The sequence below is a fragment of the Podarcis liolepis genome (assembly GCF_965112155.1).
Source record: "Podarcis liolepis genome assembly, chromosome: W".
NCBI classification, from domain to species: domain Eukaryota; kingdom Metazoa; phylum Chordata; class Lepidosauria; order Squamata; family Lacertidae; genus Podarcis; species Podarcis liolepis.
The window spans coordinates 5,373,603-5,396,714 of NC_139568.1; the positions used below are offsets into that span (position 1 = coordinate 5,373,603).

General features: G+C 46.7%; 1 long non-coding RNA gene across 1 annotated transcript in view; it reads right to left on the reverse strand.

Moving 5' to 3' along the window:
- Positions 1-23,112, reverse strand: part of LOC310697728 — a 984,178-nt gene that overhangs the window by 124,385 nt on the left and 836,681 nt on the right. Inside the window, exon 4 of the long non-coding RNA XR_014521169.1 lies at positions 11,092-11,298. This is a non-coding gene — a long non-coding RNA (uncharacterized lncRNA). The remainder of the gene's footprint in view (positions 1-11,091; positions 11,299-23,112) is intronic.

Sequence of the window (23,112 nt, forward strand, 5' to 3'; positions counted from 1 at the left end):
ATTCTAGTCCAGGGGTCAGCAACCTGCGGCTCCGGAGCCGCATGCGGCTCTTTAACACCTTTGCTGCGGCTCCGGGGCAGAGGCAAGGGGAGGAGGCGCATTTTCTGGGCGGAAACACACAAAAAGCCGCTTATGAGTGGATCACTCCCTTATCTACTGGGGGCGCCTTGATCACGCCGAAAACCTCTCCGTTTGGATTGCTTGCTGCCTATCCAAGTTGATTCGCTGCTGGGAGCCCAGCGCGCTACGCAAGCTCATCGCCGCATTTTACCTTTCCTGGGGAGGATTCGGCGCGTCTGGCGGATCAGGTTGTGGGCGGATCAAGTCGCGGTGGCGTGGAATTTGTGCTTTGTGACCGTTTGAAGTGGGTTTTTTTTCTTGGGAGGCTGGATGGTGCGAAGAGAGGGAGGCTTGTGGTAGCGTCGGGGCTTGTCTCTAGCAAAGTAAGTCCTCGCTATTTGGTCACACGCGCAGCATTCTTCTTGTGGGGGTGAGGTGGCTTCGGCGCTCCAACGCTTGCTTTGCAGGCTGCTTTTAAAAGCATTGGAAGCAGCTGTGCTGTTGCTGGGTAACCAGATCATCCCAGCAGCCATCTTATCTGCCCACGTGGTCTTCTGAGGCGGCCGCCATCTTACTATAGGCAATTCCACGTGGGAGTTAGTTGCCTGAAGCCCCTTTTTAGTTGCTTGAAGCCCCTTTTTAAACTTAAGCAGGGGAAAGTTTGGTGAATAGCTAACGCTTTCCTTGGGGAACGTTATGCAACAGCTTATTGCTGGTCTTTGTCGTCCTGCCTTTGTAAGCAGGCTGCATTGAAAGGGGGCATATACGCTGGTCACTGTTTTGAAGGGGAGTGAAGAACACACACTCAAAAAAAGGTAACTTGTTAATTTAATGTTTATTTCTATGAGGAGGAGTAATTCTGAGGGGTCAAACAAAGAAATAATAAAAAGTGTCAAAAAAGGTATTTTTATAATGACGAGGATGACATTGGGCCCTCATTATTAATTATTATTTACATCAGGCACTGATTATGATTTATGGTACACTGGGGCCCTGATTATTTTTCTATGGCATTTTGGGGCATTGATTATTGGGTGTAATGGGTATGAGTTACTCGTGCGTAAACTGCCGCCTCTCTAGGCTTAATTGCCTTGTTAAACCGTTCTGACTGCACAGCCCATCTCCGTGTAGCTGTCTCAGTCGCTAGCAGAATCTGTCTGTGGGCGTTTCTTAAACCTCTTCCAGCATAGAAGCTGTCTGACTCCCAGTTGCCTCCTCCTCTCACTGCGCGGGAGTCTTCTGCGCAGGGTGGGCGTGGGTAGTGGAGGACCTGTGCTCTCCTCACTGATGTCCAGAGAAGAATCCCGGAGCTCTCTCTCCGCTTCCCCCATCTGCCCCCCTTTATCCCTGGTGTTGCGCTGATTTCCTTCCCCCTCTACCGAGCTGCTTCTCCCCCTGGTGCTGGGTCCTTCGCCAGCAGAATCTGGGAGCCTCCCCTTCGCCTCTCGCTCTGATGTCAGTTCCCTGACATCGGGCATAGCAAATTTTGCTATGGAGCCCTCTGATTTCTAATTACGTCCCTGTTTTGGACCCCCGGTAGGCCAGCCATGGATAAAGGCAAGAAAAGAAAAATTTCTGAAGAAAACAGAATGTTTAATGATACGTGGACAGAATCATTTGCATTCTCTACTGACAAGACTGGTTTACCAGTATGCTTAATATGTGGTGAGAAATTTGCAAACAACAAAAAGTCAAATATTGCAAGACATTTCCAGAATAAACACGCAGCCTTTGCTGAAAAATATCCAGATGGAGATGAGAGACGAAAAGCCGTTGCAGAACTTATGAGGAAGGTTGATAGGAGCAAAAATAATTTCAAGAATTGGGTGAAGTCTGCAAATTACACAACATATGCTAGTTTTTTAGCCGCTCAGGAAATAGTCAAGCACGGGAAGCCGTTCACAGATGGAGAGTATATAAAAGAAGCATTCATTAAGATTTCGGAACATCTATACATGGACTTCAAAAACAAGAATGAAATTGTGCAGAAAATCAAAGACATGCCTCTGTCTGCGAAGACTGTTAAAGACAGAACCCTAAAAATGGCAGAAAACATTAGCAAACAGCAAATTCAAGACATTAATTCAGCTGTGGCGTACTCCATCGCCTGTGATGAGTCCAAAGATAAAGGTGATATTGAACAAATAGCGCTGTTCTGCCGATATGTGAACTCTTTTGGGCCACAGGAAGAACTGATTGAGCTGATACCACTAAAAGACCAAACAAGGGGTGAGGATATCTGTAAGGCTGTCCTGGACTTTTTAAGTGCTAAAAAAATAAACACCAACCACCTGGTCTCAGTGGCTACTGATGGGGCACCGAGCATGAGAGGAGCACAGAAGGGCTTTGTGGCTCTACTGCAGAAGGCACTGGGTAGAACGCTGCTGTCATTTCATTGCATCCTGCACCAAGAGGCATTGTGTGCTCAAACATTTCCCCCCGAATGCACAAAAGTGATGGATGTGGTCATTCAGATTGTTAATAAGATAATGGCAAAGGGTTTAAACCACCGCCAGTTTCGTTTGCTATTGGATGAGGTGGAAAGCACATATTCGGACCTCCTGCTCCACAACAAGGTCCAGTGGTTGTCCAGAGGCGAGGTGCTAAAACGCTTTGTCACATGTTTGGAAGAAGTAAAAACCTTCCTGGCCAGCAAAGAGCTTACCTTTGCTGAGCTGGAACAGCCAGAGTGGCTGGAAAAATTACATTTTATGGTAGACATGACAGCCCATCTAAACACGCTAAATACAACCCTTCAGGGGAAAGGAGGCACAGCCCTGCACATGCTGGAGGAGGTTTTGGCATTTGAGCGCAGGTTGACAGTGTTTGTCAAAGATTTCCAGAGAGGTACACTGTCTCACTTTCCCTCTTTGAGAGAGTTCAAACAAAGTCATGATACGATAAATTTGGAATATTTCAAATCTGCAATCACCGCAATGCAAAGCTCGTTTGGGAAACGATTCTGTGGGTTCAGAGAGGAAAAAAACACATTATCCTTCCCTGTCACTCCCCTGGCGATCGATCCATCCCTATTGAATATGACTGCATTTCCAGGTGTAAGTCAACCTGATCTTGAGCTGGAACTGGCCGATATAGCCGACAAAGATATATGGATGTCCAAGTTCAAATGCTTGACCGCTACTCTTGAGGATGTTGCCCGTCAGAAGGCCATTCTGGCTCAGAATCATAAATGGAGTGATATTGAAAACCTTCCCAAACAGGACAAACTTGTATTCGAAACATGGAATGCCATCCCCAACACTTATATAAACATGAAAAAGTATGCATTTGGAGTCCTGTCGATCTTCGGTTCCACATATGTATGTGAGCAGGTCTTCTCCAACATGAACTATATTAAAAACAAACATCGATCACGCTTCACAGATGACAGCTTGCAAGCCTGTGTGAAAATGAAGGTGACGTCTTACAGCCCTGATGTGCAGACACTGAGCACTGAGGTTCAGGAGCAAAAGTCCCATTAATCTGGTTACCTGGTTGTAAATTAAATATTTTAATTAGCTATTAATTTGTCCTTTTTTCTTGAGATTGACAGCTGACTGCACGATCCTGTATATATAGCATTAAGGCAAGAAACAATATATGCAGTGTTATATTTGTTTTAAATGTTGCAATGTTTTTGCGGCTCCCAGTTGTTGTTTTTCTTCGGAAACGGGTCCAAGTGGCTCTTTTTGTCTTAAAGGTTGCAGACCCCTGCTTAAGGGTATTCCGCTAAAGTAATCCGGGTGTGTTGATCTAGTCTGAAGCCCGGCTGGGGGGGCTAAGGCCTTGACACGACCCCGACGGGAGCACCAGGGGGAGCTTGAGTTGGTTCGCATCGACAGGGCTCCCCCTACCGGTGGCTTACCCTTACTGGGACTTCCTGCACAATGGGCAGGAGTCAGATATAGTCAGGTCCAATCAATGCCTAAGCCAATACCGCTCACATTCTTTAATTTCAATAAAGTTGTGGCCAAAATTTGCCCAGTAACATAAACCTAATATCCGTGTCCTTGTGTGAGTCATTTCCAACGGCGGGGTGGCTGCGGGGTCTCGACACCCAAGTACATTCTAATCACCTACTGCAAGAGGACAATAGAACTTTGGTTTGCATAGTCTGCCGCCTGGGTAAGTCCGGAGGAGAGCTTTTGCCCAGCGATTGTCACCTACGGGTAAAGTACCTTCCTGTGAGTAGGTGACCTCCCGTTTGGGGAATTCTGGCGGGGACCGAGGGGTTCCCAAGTCCTTGGCCAACGATGCAGACTGGCAGTGGATTGAAGAGAATCGGTGAAACCGGTGGTTTTCTATGATTTTCCAAGTGTTTTTAAGCTTTTTAAATACAGACGGTTCTTTTCGGAAGTGGCCTGGCCTGACATTGCTACATTGTATCTAGCTGGACCATAAAGAAGGCTGATCGCCGAAGAATTGATGCTTTTGAATTCTGGTGCTGGAGGAGACTCTTGAGAGTCCCGTGGACTGCAAGAAGATCAAACCTCTCCATGCTGAAGAAAATCAGCTCTGAGTGCTCACTGGAAGGACAGATCCTGAAGCTGAGACTCCAATACTTTGGCCACCTCATGAGAAGAGAAGACTCCCTGGAAAAGACCCTGATGTTGGGAAAGATGGAGGGCGCAAGAAGAAGAGGACGACAGAGGACGAGATGGTGGGACAATGTTCTTGAAGCTACCAGCATGAGTTTCAGCAAAGTGCGGGAGGCAGTGGAAGACAGGAGGGCCTGGCGTGCTCTGGTCCAGGGGGTCACGCAGAGTCGGACACGACTAAACAACATCTAGTTTTGATTGGATTAACAGGGTAACAAGGTTTCGATTGACTCAGTCCATTGTTCTCGCAGCGGGAGCTGTCATCACCTTGTCAGCGCTCAGTGGAGCGTGCAAAACAGCTGGAGCTGAGCTTCCTCTGCAGAGCCATGGCATTGCTGCGATTGGCTGAAGGGCTACATTCAATGCCATCTGATTGGCTAGAGCGCATCCTCATGCAAATACATTGTTCATTCATCAAATACATCGATTGTGTATAGCATCGGGATACGGGGTCAGAAATGGCGCTTTCTTCTCGGGGTTTTGGACTTTTGTGCGGTGCTTGGTGCAACGTTGTGACGGGGCGAGGGGAGTCCTAGTGTGGCAGGGTTCCCTTGAGGTCATCGCCTCGGGCTCTACGTCTCTTACTCGGGAGTAAGACTTCGTTCATATGCCCCCCCCTCCATTCCGTAACACTCTTCATATGGACTTCATGGAGTGTGCACTCTTGCAGGGTCTGCTTCCAGAAACTACTATTGCAGATGTATATATTTTGGCAGAAATGGTTTACAAATATGCACGATGGCAAGCAGGCAGACAGGAACAGTTACAAATCAACCTTGGTCCTGCCTAGCCTGGAAGCTGTTTCCAACTAGTGAACTGGAAACCTTTCAGCAACCTTTACAACCATCTACAAACCCTGAAGTTTGTTAAGATATTTATTAAAGTTTCAACATATTACAAAAATAAGCAAAGAAAAAAAGAAAGGAAAAAGAAAGGAAAAAAATACAAAATGAAAATACAAGATAAAAACAATTAAAAAACAGATTAGTCTTTCCATGTCTTATCTTTCATTTGCTTGTTTCCCCGACCTCCTCACACCTCCCTTTTTGTATTCCAGTTCAAATTAGTTAGTTCAGCAAATCCTTTCCCTCTTTGATTTCATCTTAATCTCTTATCTTAAAATATAATAACTTTAAATTATCACCTGTTAACAATCCATTTTTACATATTCCTTTTAACATTGCTGCTAAAAACCACTTAACTTCAATCCAACATCATTCTAACATTCATTAATTTTGCAGTATTTCTGTAAATAATCTTTGAATTTCTTCCAATCTTCTTCCACCGACTCTTCTCCCTGGTCTCGGATTCTGCCAGTCATTTCCGCCAGTTCCATGTAGTCCATCACCTTCATCTGCCATTCTTCCAGAGTGGGTAAATCTTGTGTCTTCCAATACTTTGCAATAAGTATTCTTGCTGCTGTTGCAGCATACATAAAGAAAGTTCTATCCTTCTTTGGCACCAATTGGCCAACTATGCCCAGGAGAAAGGCCTCTGGTTTCTTCAAGAAGGTATATTTGAATACCTTTTTCATTTCATTATAGATCATCTCCCAGAAAGCCTTAATCCTTGGGCACGTCCACCAAAGGTGAAAGAATGTACCTTCAATTTCTTTACATTTCCAACATTTATTATCGGGCAAATGATAGATTTTTGCAACCGTGACTGGGGTCATGTACCACCTGTATATCATTTTCATAATATTCTCTCTTAAGGCATTACATGCCGTAAACTTCATACCTGTGGTCCATAACTGTTCCCAGTCAGCCATCATTATATTATGTCCAACATCTTGTGCCCACTTAATCATAGCAGATTTCACCGTTTCATCCTGAGTATTCCATTTCAACAGCAAGTTATACATCTTTGACAAAATCTTGGTTTTGGGTTCTAACAATTCTGTTTCCAATTTTGATTTTTCCACCTGGAAGCCAATTTTCTTGTCCAAATTATATGCCTCCGTTATCTGATAATAATGAAGCCAATCTCGCACTTTATTTTTTAGTTTTTCAAAACTCTGCAATTTCAATCTGTCTCCCTCTTGTTCCAATATTTCCCAATATTTCGGCCATTTGGCCTCCATATTGAGCTTTTTCTGAGCCTTCGCTTCCATCGGTGACAGCCACCTTGGGGTTTTATTTTCAAGTAGGTCCTTATATCTTATCCAGACATTAAACACTGCTTTCCTGACAATATGATTTTGAAATGCTTTATGTGCTTTGACCTTATCATACCACAAGTATGCATGCCATCCAAATACATTATTAAAACCTTCTAAATCCAAAATGTCTGTGTTTTCAAGAAGCAGCCAATCTTTCAGCCAGCAAAAAGCTGCTGATTCATAATAAAGTTTAAGGTCTGGCAGGGCAAATCCACCTCTTTTCTTTGCATCCGTTAGTATTTTAAATTTTATTCTAGGCTTCTTGCCCTGCCAGACAAATCTAGAAATATCTCTCTGCCACTTCTTGAAGCAATCCATTTTATCCAAAATTTGCAATGTTTGAAACAGAAACAACATTCTAGGCAATACATTCATTTTTATCGCAGCAATACGGCCTAACAGTGAAAGCTTCAAATTTGGCCGCTGTAATGGTTTGGAGTTACTTGTGCGTAAACTGTCCCCTTTGGGAGCTTGGCTGCCTGGGTTAAACCGTCCTGACTGCACAGCCCATCTCAGCGTGGCTGCCTCAGTCGCTCGCAGAGTCTGTCTGTGGGCGTTTCTTAAACCGTTGCCAGCATAAGAGTTGTTTGACTCCCAATCGTCTCTGCCTCTCATTGCGCGGGAGTCTCCTGCGCAAGGAGGGCGTGGGTAGTGGATGACCAGGGCTCTCCTCACTGACTTCCAAGGAAGAATCCCGGAGCCCTTCCACCTCTTCTCCCATTTGCTCTCCTGGCTCCTTGGTGTTACTCTGATTTCCTTCCCCCTCCATCAAGCTGCGTCTCCCCCTTGTGCTTGTTCCTTCCCCTGCAGAATCCGAAAGCCTCTCCTTCACCGGTTGCTCTGATGTCAGTTTCCTGACATCCACCTCCCCTCCAGGACCCCCCAACCCCCGCTCGACCTCTGGAATCGATTTCTCTCTCTTCCTCGGCCGACGAGACGGGGAAACCCCTGAAGGAATCGTCACCCTCCTCAGTGGATTCGAAAACCTCTGTCCACCTGCCTTGGTTCCCACCCACTGGGTGACCTTCCCAGTCCGATTCTTCCTCGGATTCTGAAAACCCCTCAAAACTCTCTTCGTCATCTGTGGTTCCAAATTATTCCTCCCAGAATCTCTCCAAGGGTTTGGGCTTGTCTGGGAACCGGCGATGGAATACTTCCACCATATACCTGTCATCGACGGCTTCCGTGGGGACCCACGTGTTTTCTGACCTGGGCTCTCCTTCCCAAGCCACCAAGTACTCCACCTGACGCCCTCGCCACCTCGAATCAATTATTTCCGTGGCCGAGCTCTGGTGTTCCCTTTCTTCTACCTGCGGTTGTGGGATGACTCCTATCTCCCGCCCCTGGAATTCCCGCCCCTCCCTGTGTGGTGAGAGCAAGGACCTGTGGAACACAGGGTGTATCTTCATACTGTCGGGCAACTTGAGCTTGAATGCTACGGGGTTTACCTGTTGTGTTACCTCAAATGGCCCCAGCCGTCGGGGCTGCAACTTCTTACACCCTCCCTTAAATGGTAACCCTTGAGTGGACAGCCACACCCGGTCCCCCACCCGTATGGTTTCCCCTTCCCTGCGGTGCTTGTCTGCTTGCTTCTTGTAAGTCGCCTTAGCCCTCTCTAAGTTCATCTTGAGTTGCTGGTGTAGGGCCTCCATTTCTTCCACGAACTGCTCCGCCGCGGGTACACTCCAGTTTTGCTCCTCACTCCCCGGGAAAGCTCTGGGATGGCACCCATAATTGGCCATAAACAGACTCATTCCCGTCGACACGTGTTCAGCGTTATTGTACGCAAATTCCGCCAGCGCTAGTTTCTCTACCCAATCATTCTGCCTCTCGCTGACGTAGCAGCGTAAGTATTGTTGAAGTATACTGTTTGCCCTTTCCGCTTGCCCATTGGTCTCTGGGTGCCTTGATGTCGAGAACCCCACCTCTACTTGCAGCAAGCTCATGAGCTTCCTCCAGAACCGGGAAGTAAATTGTTTTCCGCGGTCGGAGATAACCCTCAAGGGGGCGCCATGCAGCCTGAAAATGTGCTCTGCGAACAATCGTGCCGTCTCTTCGGCCGTCACCGCATGTGAGCAGGCTATAAAATGGCACATTTTGGTCAGTAAGTCGACTACTACCATGACCACGGTTTTCCCCCGTGATTTGGGCAAATCTGTCATAAAATCAATGGACACCACCTCCCAGGGTTTGCTCGGTGTGGGTAAGGGTTCCAGTAAACCTGCTGGTACCGTTCGCTCCCCTTTAGCCCTTTGGCAGCGGTCGCACCCTCGCACATATTCCCGTACATCCTCCCTCACCCGTAGCCACCAGAACTGTCTGGTGACCAACATCATCGTTTTGTGCTGTCCAAAGTGCCCCGCTGTGGGGTTGTCGTGGAGTTGTTTGAGTACCCTTTCTCTTAGAGCTTCCCCCGGTACATACATGCCCCCCCTATAGTACAACACCCCTTCCTTTTCCTCAAACCCTTCTGGTGCCTCTCTCCCATCTCGGAGCTCCCTGATTTTAGTTCGTGCGAATTCATCGTTCCTAGTAAGCCCTGCCAGTTCTCTTTTGCCCACTAGAGTTTCCCCACACACCCATCAGTCCTCAGGTATGATGTGTCGTGTCTCCGGTGGCCCCTCTCCTTCGAAGTACTCTGGCTTCCGCGAGAGAGCGTCTGCTCTCACGTTTTCCTCTCCGGGCACATACTGGATTTCAAAAGAAAACTTGGAGAATTCCTGCGCCCAGCGAATCTGTCTCTGGTTGAGCACTCGTGCAGTCCTCCAGTATTCCAAGTTCTTGTGATCTGTACAAACCTGGATTTTGTGCTGCGCCCCTATCAGTAGATGACGCCAACGACAAAAGGCAGCGTAGATCGTGAGCAGTTCTTGGTCATACACAGTATAGTTTTGCTCTGACTTGCTCAGCTTCCTCGAGAAAAAGGCACACGGTTTCCATTCCTGTTTGCTCCGCCCGGGCTGCAAAAGGACCGCCCCTATGGCTCTGTCAGATGCGTCGGTCTCTAGCCTAAGGGTTTCTCCAAGTCTACGTGTAATAGTGCCTCTTCCGACGCGAACGCCTTCTTCAATCTTTCAAAGGACTGCTGAGCTTCCTCCGTCCACACAAACTTCTTTTTGCTACTGAGACAGTCCGTGATGGGTGCGGTCAAGTGAGCAAAGTTCTTTATGAACTTCCTATAGAAGTTGCTGAAACCTAGGAACCTTTGTACGTCCTTCCGTGTCCTTGGGGGCTTCCATTCCAACACTGGCTGCACCTTGCTTGGGTCCATCGCTAAGCCCTTGTCAGACAACTTGCACCCCAGAAATTCCACTTCTCTGGCATGAAACTGACATTTCTCTAGCTTGACCCACAACTGGTGTTTCTGCAATCGTTGTAGCACTTCCCCGACATCTCGTACATGTTGCTCCTCGCTTTCCGAATAAATCAGGACGTCGTCCAGGAAGGCCACACAGTTCTTGTACAGCAGAGACCCCAACACATGGTGCATGAACCCTTGAAAACAGGCGGAGCCTGATTGTAATCCAAAAGGCATAACTAAATATTCAAAGGCCCCTAGGGGGGTGAACATGGTGGCCTTCCATTCATCCCCCTCCCTCATCCTGATCAGGTTGTAAGCCCCCCTGAGGTCTAGTTTGGTAAAAATCTTTCCCTTCCTCACCCTCGTCAAAATGTCATCAATTCTGGGCATTGGGAAAGTCGCTGGTTCCGACACCGAATTTATGGCCCTAAAGTCCAATACAAGCCTGGGTTTGTCCGTGTCTTTTTTGTCCACAAAAAACACCGGACTGCCCCCCCACTGCTTTCGACTCTCTTATGAATCCCCTCTTTAGGTTCTTGTCAATAAACTCCCGTAACTCCTTCATCTCCCTGTCTGACATGGCATACAGCTTACCCACCGGCAGCTGTGCACCCAGGAGCAAATTAATTTGGCAGTCAAAGGGCCTGTGGGGTGGTAGCCTATCTGCCTCCTTCTCACTGAAGACCTCCTTCAGATCAGCATATTGTGGTGGCTGTTGGATAAAAGCAGCAAGGCAAAAGCCAGCTCCAGATGGCTGGAATGCAAAACAGGATGTTGTGGTTTGCAACTGTATTGTTGGAGAAAAGGAGGAGACTATTCTCTGTACTGAGCACCGGATGTTAGCTCAGAGTGTTATATGACCTGTGCTGGAAGTACAGGGGCGGAGTTGTGACACTTCTGATGGAGTCTGAAGGGTGCAGTCACGTTTCTATGTACTGCTGAATGACAGGAATAAAACATGTAAATAGGACTCCTGTCTGTCTCATTTCCCCTCCCTGGGGAGGAATGCAGGGAGGGAGAGAAGCAGATAGAAGCAGAGGGTGTGTTCTCTTCAAATCTAATGAGGAGAATCGCCGGTTTATGACCTTGCCTGCCGGGAGACGCAGCGGAGAGGTCATCAAGTATCTCACTCAGTTGCCCGGGGGAGGCCAGTTTACCTCTGACTGTGAGCTGAGATACTGACAGTGGCACCTCCCCCTTCCGTCCTACTGCCATTCCTGCCACTCGGGCGACACTCATCCTGGGTGTTTCCCCTCCTAGGCAGTGCTCCAGGCAGTAGGCTGACCCAAAGCTGACTGTCCGCTGATGCCACGCCACCACGGGATCATGTTGTGCTAGCCAGCTCATACCTAATATTATTCTCATTGGTGGGGTCTGGTGGGTCACTTCCCCTCCGATAAGCTCCCTCCCATCAATGGTGGTTACTTGCAAGGGAAAATCCAAAGGTAGCAAGTGAAGCTGATGCTCTAATGCAAAGTCCCTGCTGAAGAAATTGCAGGAGCTCCCTGAGTCCAGTATCGCCTGAACCTTGACTGGGTGCCCATTCAGGAGTTCTAGCACCACCTCAATGGCTATAGCTGCCTTTGGGGAATCTGGTTTGGGCACTTTTACTGGTTGCTGGCCTGGCTGCTGTGCCCGCTGAGTGGCAGCCAAGCGTTCCCGTTTCCCTGCTCCTGTGTCTGTTGCTTTTCCTCCTCGCCTCCCACGGCCCCCACCATTCCTTGCCAAGCCTTTCTCTGCGGGCAGACTCTGGCAAAATGTCCTGGCCGCTGGCAGAGGAAACATTTCTTGGTCGTTTTAACGTCCTTTCCCTCCCTCTTGCGACCTTCGCTGGAGTTTGAAACCTCCTGGGCGCGCGCGCCACCTATTTCCATTGGCTCCTCCGGCGGGGAAAGCTGCCTTGGTATTTCAGGAATGCGGTAGTCATGGCAATGCTGCTCTCTCCTTTCCCGCCTCTCCTGTGCCCGCGCTTCCTGCCGTACACCAATCGCAAGTGCTGCTTTGGTCAGCTCATCCATGGACTGTGGGCGGGGTGCGCGCGAAAGCTCATCCTTGACCGTTGGTGACAACCCCTCCTCAAACAACATTTGTATGGGTTCAGAGTCCAGCTGCCACCCGAGACGGTGAACTATCATTGCAAAACGTGACCAGTAGTCTCTAACTGACTGGTCTCCCTGCTTACAGTTCATCAGTTCCCGTTTTGTCACACTTTGCTGCACATCAGTGCAAAACATTGCATCCATTGCCTGGAAAAATTTCCCCAGGTCCTGCATGGCAGCATTTTGCCTCGCCATAAGGAGCCTGATCCACTCTCTAGCCCCATCCTGCAGGTGCCCCACAACGTAAGCAACCCGCGATGCATCATCTTCAAAATCGCTCTGTTGCAGTTTCAAGGCGTATTCTATTTCTGTTCTAAACGCCCCATAATCTTGAGGTCTCCCCCCAAACTTATGCACCAGTCCCGGTACCTTCCTTGCTATGGGGGTGGGCCTCCCCTGGGCATCCTGAGACCGTCGTTCGTCCAGCCTCGCTGTCAAGAGGGCTATGTGCTGTTCCAAGTCGCGGTTTCTCTCCTCCAGCGATTGTCCTCCAGCAGCCCCCTCCGTGGCTCTGACTTCTCCAGTCTTACTCATGATGCCGCCTACTTGTTGCACACGAGCAACTTTCGGTGACAGACAGATTGCTGTAATGGTTGGGAGTTACTCGTGCGTAAACTGTCCCCTTTGGGAGCTTGGCTGCCTGGGTTAAACCGTCCTGACTGCACAGCCCATCTCAGCGTGGCTGCCTCAGTCGCTCGCAGAGTCTGTCTGTGGGTGCTTCTTAAACCGTTGCCAGCATAAGAGTTGTTTGACTCCCAATCGTCTCCGCCTCTCATTGCGCGGGAGTCTCCTGCGCAAGGAGGGCGTGGGTAGTGGATGACCAGGGCTCTCCTCACTGACTTCCAAGGAAGAATCCCGGAGCCCTTCCACCTCTTCTCCCATTTGCTCTCCTGGCTCCTTGGTGTTACTCTGATTTCCTTCCCCCTCCATCAAGCTGCGTCTCCCCCTTGTGCTTGTTCCTTCCCCTGCAGAATCTGAGAGCCTCTCCTTCGCCGGTTGCTCTGATGTCAGTTTCCTGACAACCAGATTTCTAAATCTATTTTCACTTCAGTCCAGCATTTTTCATAATTGTCTTTAAATAGATTCCCATTTTTGGCTGTCATGTTAATCCCCAGGTATTTCACTTTCTTAACCAGTACTAATCCTGTCTCATTCTGAAACCTCTCTCTCTCAATCACTGTTAAATTTTTCTCTAAGACCTTTGTTTTTAACTTATTCAGTTTAAATCCTGCAACCTGACCAAATTCTTGAATCAGTTCTAAAACTCTTTTGATACTAGATTCTGGCTCCTGTAATGTCAATACTAAGTCATCTGCAAATGCTCTCAATTTGTACTGTTTAGCTCCGACTTGTATACCTTTAACCAATTGGTCCCTTCTAATCATATTCAGCAAAACCTCCAGGACCGATATAAAAAGCAGTGGGGAGATTGGGCAACCTTGTCGTGTCCCTTTTTCTATCTTAAATTCCTCCGTCACCACGCTATTAACAATTAATTTAGCCTTTTGTTCTGAATAAATTGCACTTATACCGTTTTCTAAACCTTGGCCTACCCCCATCCCCTGTAGATTCTTCTTCATAAAACTCCAAGAAATATTGTCAAAAGCTTTCTCCGTGTCCACAAATATCAAAACGGCCTTGATATTAATATTCACTTGTAATTTTTCTAAAATATTAATTATGTTTCTCATATTATCAGACAAGTGTCTACCCGGGAGAAAGCCTGCTTGATCTTTATGAATCTCTTCCACTAACACTTTTTTTAGTCTTTTAGCCAAAATGTCTGCAAAAATTTTATAATCCACATTAAGCAGTGATATGGGGCGGTAGTTCTTGAGCTGCGTCTTTTCGGTCTCTGTTTTCGGTATAAGTGTGATATACGCTTCCTTCCACTACTCTGGTGCCCTTTTCCCATCCATTATTTCATTACAGACTTCCTTTAAAGGTTGTACTAACCATTCTCTTAAGGATCTGTAATATCTAGAAGTCAGTCCATCCGGTCCTGGAGATTTACCTAATTGCATATTCTGAATGGCACCTTCTACCTCCTGTTCAGTTATTTTATAGTTCAGCATTAATTTATTTTCTTGAGAGATTTTTTATAATCCATTTATTTTCAAAAATCGGTCTAAATCAATTTCTTTCTGTGGCCCTTGTGTATATAATTGTTTAAAATACCTCTGGAAACAGTTTCTAATCTCGACTGGGTTCTGTATGTTCTTTCCTTCCACTTCTAAATTTATAATAGTGTTTAATTTTTGTCTTTTTTTTCATTTGCCAGGCCAACAATTTCCCACATTTATTTGCCGACTCAAATGTCTTTTGTCTCATTTGTTTAATTTTCCATTCTATCTCCTGATTCATCATTTTCATGTATTGTACTTGATATAGCTTTATTTCTCAAGATCTCTTGCGACTTTGGTGTTGCTCTCAATTTCTTTTCACTTTCCTTTATTTTCTCCAATATTTTATCCTTCTTCTCATTTTGAATTCTCTTCTTTATTTCATTCTGTTGTATCAAGAACCCTCTCATAATAGCTTTGCCTGCGTCCCAGATTACTCTTTTTTCAACATTGGTGTTCATATTTATCTCGAAATAGTCTCTCAAGGTTTTTTGGGGCCTTCTTAATCACTTCTTCATCTCTAAATAAGGTGTCATTCATCCTCCATCTGAAAGAGCCAGTTGGTGTTAGTTTCATCTCCATCTTCACAGCATTATGGTCGGAGCAGGTTTCTGGACAAATTTCCACTTTTCTTGTCTTTGGTGCCATTCCTCTAGTTACCCATATTAGGTCAATTCTTGTCCATGTCATTTTGGCTTCAGAGAAGAAGGTTCCCTCTCTAGCCAAGGGATTCTTTGTTCTCCAGATATCAACTAAATCCAAGTTGTCTGTCATCTCAAAAAAGGTTTTCGGTAGTCTACCATCCTTAGTGACTACCTGTCTTTGTGCCTCCGTTCATATCTCCCATCAAAATCACATTATAGTCCAAATAGTCCATCAAGGTCTCATGCAACTTTTTAAAGAATTCAGATTTCCCCTCGTTTGGTGCATAAACTCCCACTATTAAGAATTTCTCTCCTTGTATTTGAATTTCAATTGCCACAAATCTTCCTTGGTCATCTTTAAAGATAAATTTCGGTGATAGTCTCTCCTTTGCATAAATCACTACTCCTCTTTTTTTAACTTTGTCCGATGAGATAAACTCCTGACCCAGTCTTTTGTTGATCAGTACTTTTCTATGTAGCCTTATCACATGTGTTTCCTGTAGACAAATCAAGTCCAATTGTTCCTTTTTTAATAAATGAAAAACTCTTTTCCTTTTCTGGGGGGAGTTGAGACCATTAGTATTCCAGCTTAATAGTTGCAGAGCCATGATGTAGTTACTTTACTTTTCCTCCAACTGCGCCAAGTGCCTGTTCCTGCTCTGTCGGTGGTATCACCTCCTCTAGGCAGTCCAGTCCAAAAGGTATTTTTGCTATGTCTAATATTCCTCTTTCTAGTGCTCTTAGCTCTTCTCCAGATTCTTTCTGCAGGTCTTCTCTGTGGTCTTTCAAAAATCTTTCTTTGTCGTCCACTGATCTTATTCTTATCTTTCTTCCTTTGAAGCTGAAAGATAGGCCTTGGGGAAATTTCCACCTAAAGATAATTCTGTTGCTTCTCAACAGGGCAACCAAATCTCCGTAGCTGGACCTAAGGTCCAAAAGATATTTCGGGATGTCTTTAAATATCTCCACTCTTGACTGATGTATTTCCAGGGTCTTCTGAAAGTGCAGACTCAAGATTTTGTCTCTCTCCTCTTTTGTTCAGAGGGTGATCAAACAGTCTCTCACCCTGTTCTTCTTCCCTCCTCTTCCAAGCCTGAAAGCACTCACTATCTTAAAATCTTCCTTCTCCAAATCTAGGTCCCAAAAGTCTGCAAATTCCTGCATAAGAAAGTGAGTCAGATTGTCTTTCTCAAGTTCAGGTACGGCCCTGATCCTGAAATTCGTTTGTTTCTCCTTCAATTCAATCATAGACAATATCGACCTGTGGCCCTCAAGTTGTCTATGTATCGGTGGTATCTTCTCTTCTACAGAAACTGCTATTTCTTTTGCTTCTTCAGCTGTCTTTCTGGTCAAAGTAGATTCCTGTAGCAGTTTCTCAATAGTTTCTGTGTTAGTATTTACCTTCTGTCCCAGATTGTTAATACTTGTAGTATTTTGATCAATTTTAATTGATGCTTCAGCTACTTGTTTACTTATTTTTTCCAGAGATTGATTAATTTTGCCTAAAGCCTGAGCTAAAACATCTTCGGTTGCCATTCCTTTAGGTTTAGGTTGTACAAATGCAGCCCCTGATGATGCAAAGGGGCCTGATGTTGATGCTCTTCGCTGCAGCCCAGTGTCTGGGCGAAAAGATCTGCCAGACCTCGTTGTTTTTTCCTGAGGCAAATCTATCTTTTCTTTTCCATCTGCCATAACACTCTAGTTAAAGCCCAAGGTCAGTCCCACGGCCTGAATTTGTTTTGAAGTGGAAAATTCCCCTGGCCTAGTTGTTATTGTAACAATTTCAAGCTTCCTCTAGGGGGACACAGTAACAGTCAAAAGTTGTTGCCTTAAAAAAAAAAAAAACTTTTTTAATCCCCCAATTCACAAAATAGACAACAGTTTCAATTTCAGTTATTTTCCAGTTACTTTAAAGCCAGGAGAAGCCAGCCAGAAACCTTGTATCTCACTTGCAGAGTTAACTGTCAAAAAGTACTCTATTCACCGGGGACTTCCGGAGGCGGCGCGTTCAGCAATGGCGGTCCTCTTCAGTTGTTGAAGAGGGGCTCCGCGGAAAAGGGTCGTGCGCTGCGGCACAGCGACGACCCATTAAGAGAAACCACGGGTAGAGTGAGCCCGTGGCCGTGGGGTTCGGCGGGCACCAGAAGCGACCTCGGAAACGCAGAAGAGACCCCGTAAGGGGTTTTGGAACGTGGAGGGGGTAGCGGTGCTGTGAATCCATCGCTCTTTCCGCGGAAGTGAAGCCGCGCGGCTGCTGCTGATCAGCGCTGACCTTTCTTCTTTGAACAACAGAATTGAAACAACTTACTCGTGAGTAAGAAATCTGAGGTTTATCTGAACCTAATTTGGCGAATTTTGGCTGAAAGCGGGAGACGCTAAAAAGGAAGTCAGTCTTCCGGCTCTGTTTAAAGTATCGAGCAAAGACCCTTTAAAGCGGAAGCGCTGAAAGGAGCTTAAAAGAAGTTGGAATTTACTTTGCAAATTCGGCTTTGACTGGTTAAAAGCTAAAGAAAGGTTATAACAGTTCTATAAGTGAACAAAGACTGTGATTCCTCTTTCTATTTTCCTGTGGATTACAAACCCTGCTCTCGGTCTGTCTGGATACAAGTAACATCGGACTGCGGTAACTGTATATAAAATTATTAAGTTACACTGGGCTACTTTGTAAGTTGTGAAAAGGAACTGTTGTATGCACCTTGGTTAAGAACTTTTATTTTTTGCAGTTAAAACTGAACGTGAAGGGTTCTCCCCCTGCTTTGGATTTTAGTTAACTTTTTTTCTTTTTCTTTTTCCTTGCTGTGGAAATTTAATGGTGGAAATTTCCTATCCTTCTCCCTAACTTCTGGGGAGCTCCCCCTGCTGGATTGTGGAATTATTAGTCTCTGAGAACTGCTATTGGACTTGGAATTTTTACGTCTGGATGTTTACTTTTTTTTGGATTGTCTTTCCCATGGGATTTACAATTTGACCTTGACACTTGGACAGCTGGGAATGAGTGGTGCAGCAAAAACAAGGGCTGGAAAGAAAGCAAAACAAACTGAACTTTTGCAATCAACTTTGCCTGTGCAGCTACGCAGATCATGGAGGGACCATGAGTGAACAGGTAGTACCAGAATGTACAGAATTGTACCTAGAAAAAGGTTACAACTGGATTACCTTTTTGTAAACAAAAACAACAACAACCCCCAAAATAAAACTCGGAAGCAGCAGGACTCCTTAGGAACTCTTCAAAAAACAAAACACAAAACTGCATATCCCTACCTAGTCACCAAATGTGAGGGGAAACGTAAACCAGCATCTTACACTGCTTTAAATGATAGCCAGATTCTGCAATTTTTTACCACACCAGAAGTAAAAGCACGGGGCATTAATAAGTTTTTGAAAAATCATGCACTTCATTTGTAGGTGTAATGGTTGTAGGGGTTGCTCGTGCGTAAGCCTGTGGCAACACCTGGCTGGGTTCCCTGAGTGAACCTTTCCTGTCCAGACAGCCACTCACCCGTGGCTGTCTCAATCGCTGGCAGAATCCGTCAGTGGGCATTTCTTAAACTTCTTCCAGCAAAGAAGTTCTTTGATGCCCAGTCTCCTCCTACTCTCCCTGCGCGGAAGCGTTCTGCGCAAGGAGGGCGTAGGCAGCAGAGGACTCTTCCTCTCTCCGCTGGTCCCCGGCAAGGAGTCATGTGACCGCATCTCTGATTCCCCCATCTGCCCCCCTTCTCCACTGGAGCTAAGCTGATTCCCTTCCCCAGAAGATGGGCTGCCTCTCCCAATCCCGGGACGCTCTCTGGGATCCCTTTGGAGCTTGCTCTCTCCCTCCGCCACTGATGGCAGTTCCCTGACAGTAGGCAAGGGAAAGCTTTCTGAAATGTACAAAATCTTACTAAGACACACAATCTGTTGAAATGACCAAGCAGCGGACGAGATTCGGGGACAGTGGTGTGCCGCCTGGGGAAATGTTCCTTTCCATTCACCTTAAGCAAAGATGTGGTGACCTTGTGCATCCATAAATAACTTTCGGAAATGTATTTCATTACTTCCCAAAGCTTCTCAATGGGCTACCAAATGGCATTTCTTTCTATTTGGGATGAAACTGGGGAAGCAGCTTTAGAAGAAGGGGTTGCTGACATTCACTGGCCTGGAAAACACCTGATACCAATATGATGGCAAATTGTGGGTGGTGCATTGATGGAGAAACTAAGGCAACAAATGGGGACATGACGCCACCGGTGTTCTAAAGATACATTTCATGTAAAGATTATGATGGGCTTCTTCACATGCCCATAGCCTCTTACAAGCAGAGGTTTTAGATCAATTTTCTGTAAACCTCTGTCATAAATAGTTGTCACTGAAAATACGACCCAACAATGGAATGCTGGACTCATCCCTCCCGTCAGCGTGCCTGGAAAACACGGGTCCCAGTAGTTTCCGCCTTACTCTGCTCCTTTCTCCGTGAAAGGCTGCTCTTTAGCTTTCACATCGGAGCAAACCTCAACCCACCCCCTCCCAAAGAAACCTTTTTTATGAGCCCCCCCCTACTCTGCGTGTGCTTTCTTTGGCTCCTGTCTCAATGTGCAGAAATTGAGCACATGAATTTTCCAGCATCGGGAGTTTCCCCCAAGACAGTGTCGAGATCAGGCGTGTTTGTGTGGCTCCACGCTTGCAGTTATTGGGGCTTTGGCTAAGAGGAGTGCATGCACTTTCAGCAAGACATAGCTAGTTAGCTAGCTAGACAGTTTACCTCCCTTTGCTACAGTTTAGATTTCTGCATGCCATCTGCTGTTGTGGAACAAGTCATCCCCATGATCCCTCTAGCCCAGTGTTCTCTAGGGCGGCCCACAGAAGCTCTCAAGGGTTTCAGACAAAACATTTGTTCACTTCAGCATATAGCAGTCCAAAGAAATGTATGCTCTAGAAGGTCACAGGCTCCCCCGTCTTTGGGGTAGAGGTTTGACGTCTGAGACTAGATCTGCAGGACTCATAAACATTTCACTCTGAGTATAGGAGGAGGGGGGTGGGGGTGGAATACAGGGCTGAGAAATAGAAGAATGCGTTCAATCTCCTACACGAAGCCAGAGCCAATTATGAAGATTGACCAGTTGCTTATAGATCAAATGCATGGATCATGCAGCTGCAAAGAGGTCTACCCAGCCGCTCCCACAGGCAACATGGAATTCTTCTGTGCAATTTACTGTGTTGTTGCTGTTGTTGTTAAAGATGTAAGACAAGCCTATATTGCACTTCATTAAAAATGCCAGGTCACTTCACAACAATATACTGATGGACTCAGTAGAATCAGCAATCAGTACTGGGGCAAGGGCCTTGGCTGGCACCCTGCAATGCACGGCCTCTGCGCCAGTCCTGAGGAGGCTCAAGGCCAGGGGTCAGCAACCTTTTTCAGCCATGGGCTGGTCCACCGTCCCTCACAGCATGTGGGGGGCCGGACTATATTTTTGGGGGTGGGGGAAATGAACGAATTCCTATGCCCCACCAAGAACCCAGAGATGCATTTTAAATGAAAGGACACATTCTGCTCATGGAAAAACACATTGATTCCCGGACTCTCCGTGGGCCGGATTGAGAAGACGATTGGGCCGCATCCGGCCCCCGGGCCTTCGGTTGCCTACCCCTGCTCAAGGCAATCACTTCCTGCACTTCACGTTAACGCAGAAGACGGCCCAGTTGTGCTCAGATGCTCAAAATTCCCTTTTCACCTTTGAATCTTTGGAGGGTCTGTTTCAGTTGACATTGGGACAGCTCACCTAGCAGTGCAGCTGCCTTTATTGCAGAGGCAGGAAGTTTCCTTCCTTTCATATTCAGGATTTCTGTACTCTCATAGAAATAATAAAATGGTTTCTGCTGTTTGTTAAAAGTCATGAATGAACTCTCACAACTCGTTGATAAGGTAGCTTGCTTGTGTTTCGAGAAATCGTATAAGAGGAGCATTCATAGGAAGTTGCACTTGACAGAGTCAATCTAGCCTAGCACTGCCTACACTGACTGGCAGCAGCGCTGCAGGGTTTTCAAACAGGGGACAGTCCCAACCCTGTCTGGTGGAGATCCTGGACTGAACCTGGGATCTCCTGCATGCAAAGCAAGGCCTCCCTCAACTCGGGAGGCGTGAGTTCTCTACTGTATTTCAACAAATGCTTTCACTTTATCATTTCATTTTCATTTGTATATTTTGTGCACATATTTTCCTGTATATTTTAGACAGAGAGGAGTAGCAATAGGGTTAGACGCAAGGTTCAGAGTTAGTGTTGTGTGACCATTTTAAAGCAGTTGAGTTTAAACAGGAGGGGATTTCACCTGAAGAGAAGGCCAGCATCGTGAATCTGTAAGTAGGATTTCGTCTGCTTCTTTTTTGTAATCTTCTGGGGCGAGGGCTTGGGGTCCCCCACACGGCCAGCATCCCCATGGAATTCAACCCCTTCCTGAACAGCTTAACTTCTCTTCCCACCCGCCTTCCCATTCTCCCTCAAATCTCATTGCAGCTCAGCTGGTTAGAGGGAGCTGCAGATAGCACCAAGGTTGCAGGCCCGATTCCCATAAGGTACAGCTGCATATTCCTGCATTGCAGGGGGTTGGACTAGATGACCCCCGGGGTACCTTCCATGATCATTATTTGGGGATGCTTTTTATTACATTCATAGCCCACTTTTCATCCAAGCAGTTCAAGGTGGCATTTACGGCTTGCCTTTCCCCCTGTTTTTCCCCTCACAACAAACCTGTTAGGCAGGCTAGGATGAGAGTGACTGGACCCAACATCAAACAGTGCACTTCATGACTGAGTGGGGATTTGCACTCGGATCTCCCTGGTCCTCCTAGTCCAGAATTCTAGCCACTATACTGTTGGAGTTGGAACTTAACGGGTTAAGTTCTTCCCATGATGCCACACCATTCTGACGTCAATTTTGGAAGCTTGGGAGGAGCTTGGGCAGAGTATGCCAGTCCCACTCTGTACCTTGTGGGGGAAGGATGCAGTTTTTGTCATGGCTGCAAATAGTCCTGGAAATTCCTGAGAAATGTTGGAATAAAAGCTGTAAATAGATAAACTGGACTCTGTGTGTTTGTCTGGAAGCTGAGTCAAGGTGCGTGACAGTTTTACACCGCTGTGCGAAACTCTGCTGAGCCGTGAAGCAGAGCCTGAGCGGAAGTGTGCCGGGCGGCCATAAATCGCTAATCGAGGTTCGTAAATCAATTAGCGGGAGTCACGGCTGATAACAAACTGCCATAGGTTATGGTTAACCTTAATCATCGATCGTAAACCTGTCACGGGAGTCTGCCGGGAGCTGTGAAATCTGCGGTGTCGAGCAGAGACGGCAGGAGGCGGAGGCAGAAGCAAACAGGCAAGCTGAAAGACGCAGAGAGTGCCTGTGTTGCTGAGAGCTAAGAACAGCAAGGCGTAGTTTCTCCAGGGACAGAAGCCAGAGGAGCTGGTGTTTTTGTAAGTACAGCTTGGGGCCCCCTTGGGAGAACGGAAGGAGATGGCGGACGGCCATGATTCATTCTCCGTGCCTTTTGAAAAGTTAAACGGCCAGAATTGGGCGGAATGGAGCAGAAAGCTGAAGGCCTGGCTGGTAGCTAAGGGTCTGTGGGACGCGGTCTTAAGGCCTCCACTGCCGCAACCAGCCGCTGGAGCTGCAGCAGCAGTAATTGCAGATGCGCATGCTTCGCAGAGGAGAAACCAGAAAGCCCTGGGAGCTATAGTGCTCAGTTTGGAGGGTTCAGAGTTGCCCCATGTGGAGGGTTTGGACACTGCGCATGACGCTTATGCTGCTCTTGAAAGAGTGCACCACAGGACCACGGCTGGTGCTAAAATCCACACCACCAGGCGTTTGTTTGAAATGAAGCTGCGTCCAGGTGGGGACATAAGACAGCATGTTACAGAGATGCTCTCTGTGTTTAATGAACTGCGGCTGTTGCAGGTGAACTTTACAGATGAATTGAAGGTTTATATTTTGCTAAGCTCTCTGGACAAAAGTTATGACAATTTATGTCTAACTTTGGAGTCTATGAGTCCGCAGGATCTGACTTTGGCGTACGTCACAGGACGCTTGGCTGACGAACAGGAGAGGCGTCTCAGGGAGAGCAAGTCTGGCGCAGGGAGCTCCACCGGGAAAAAGGGG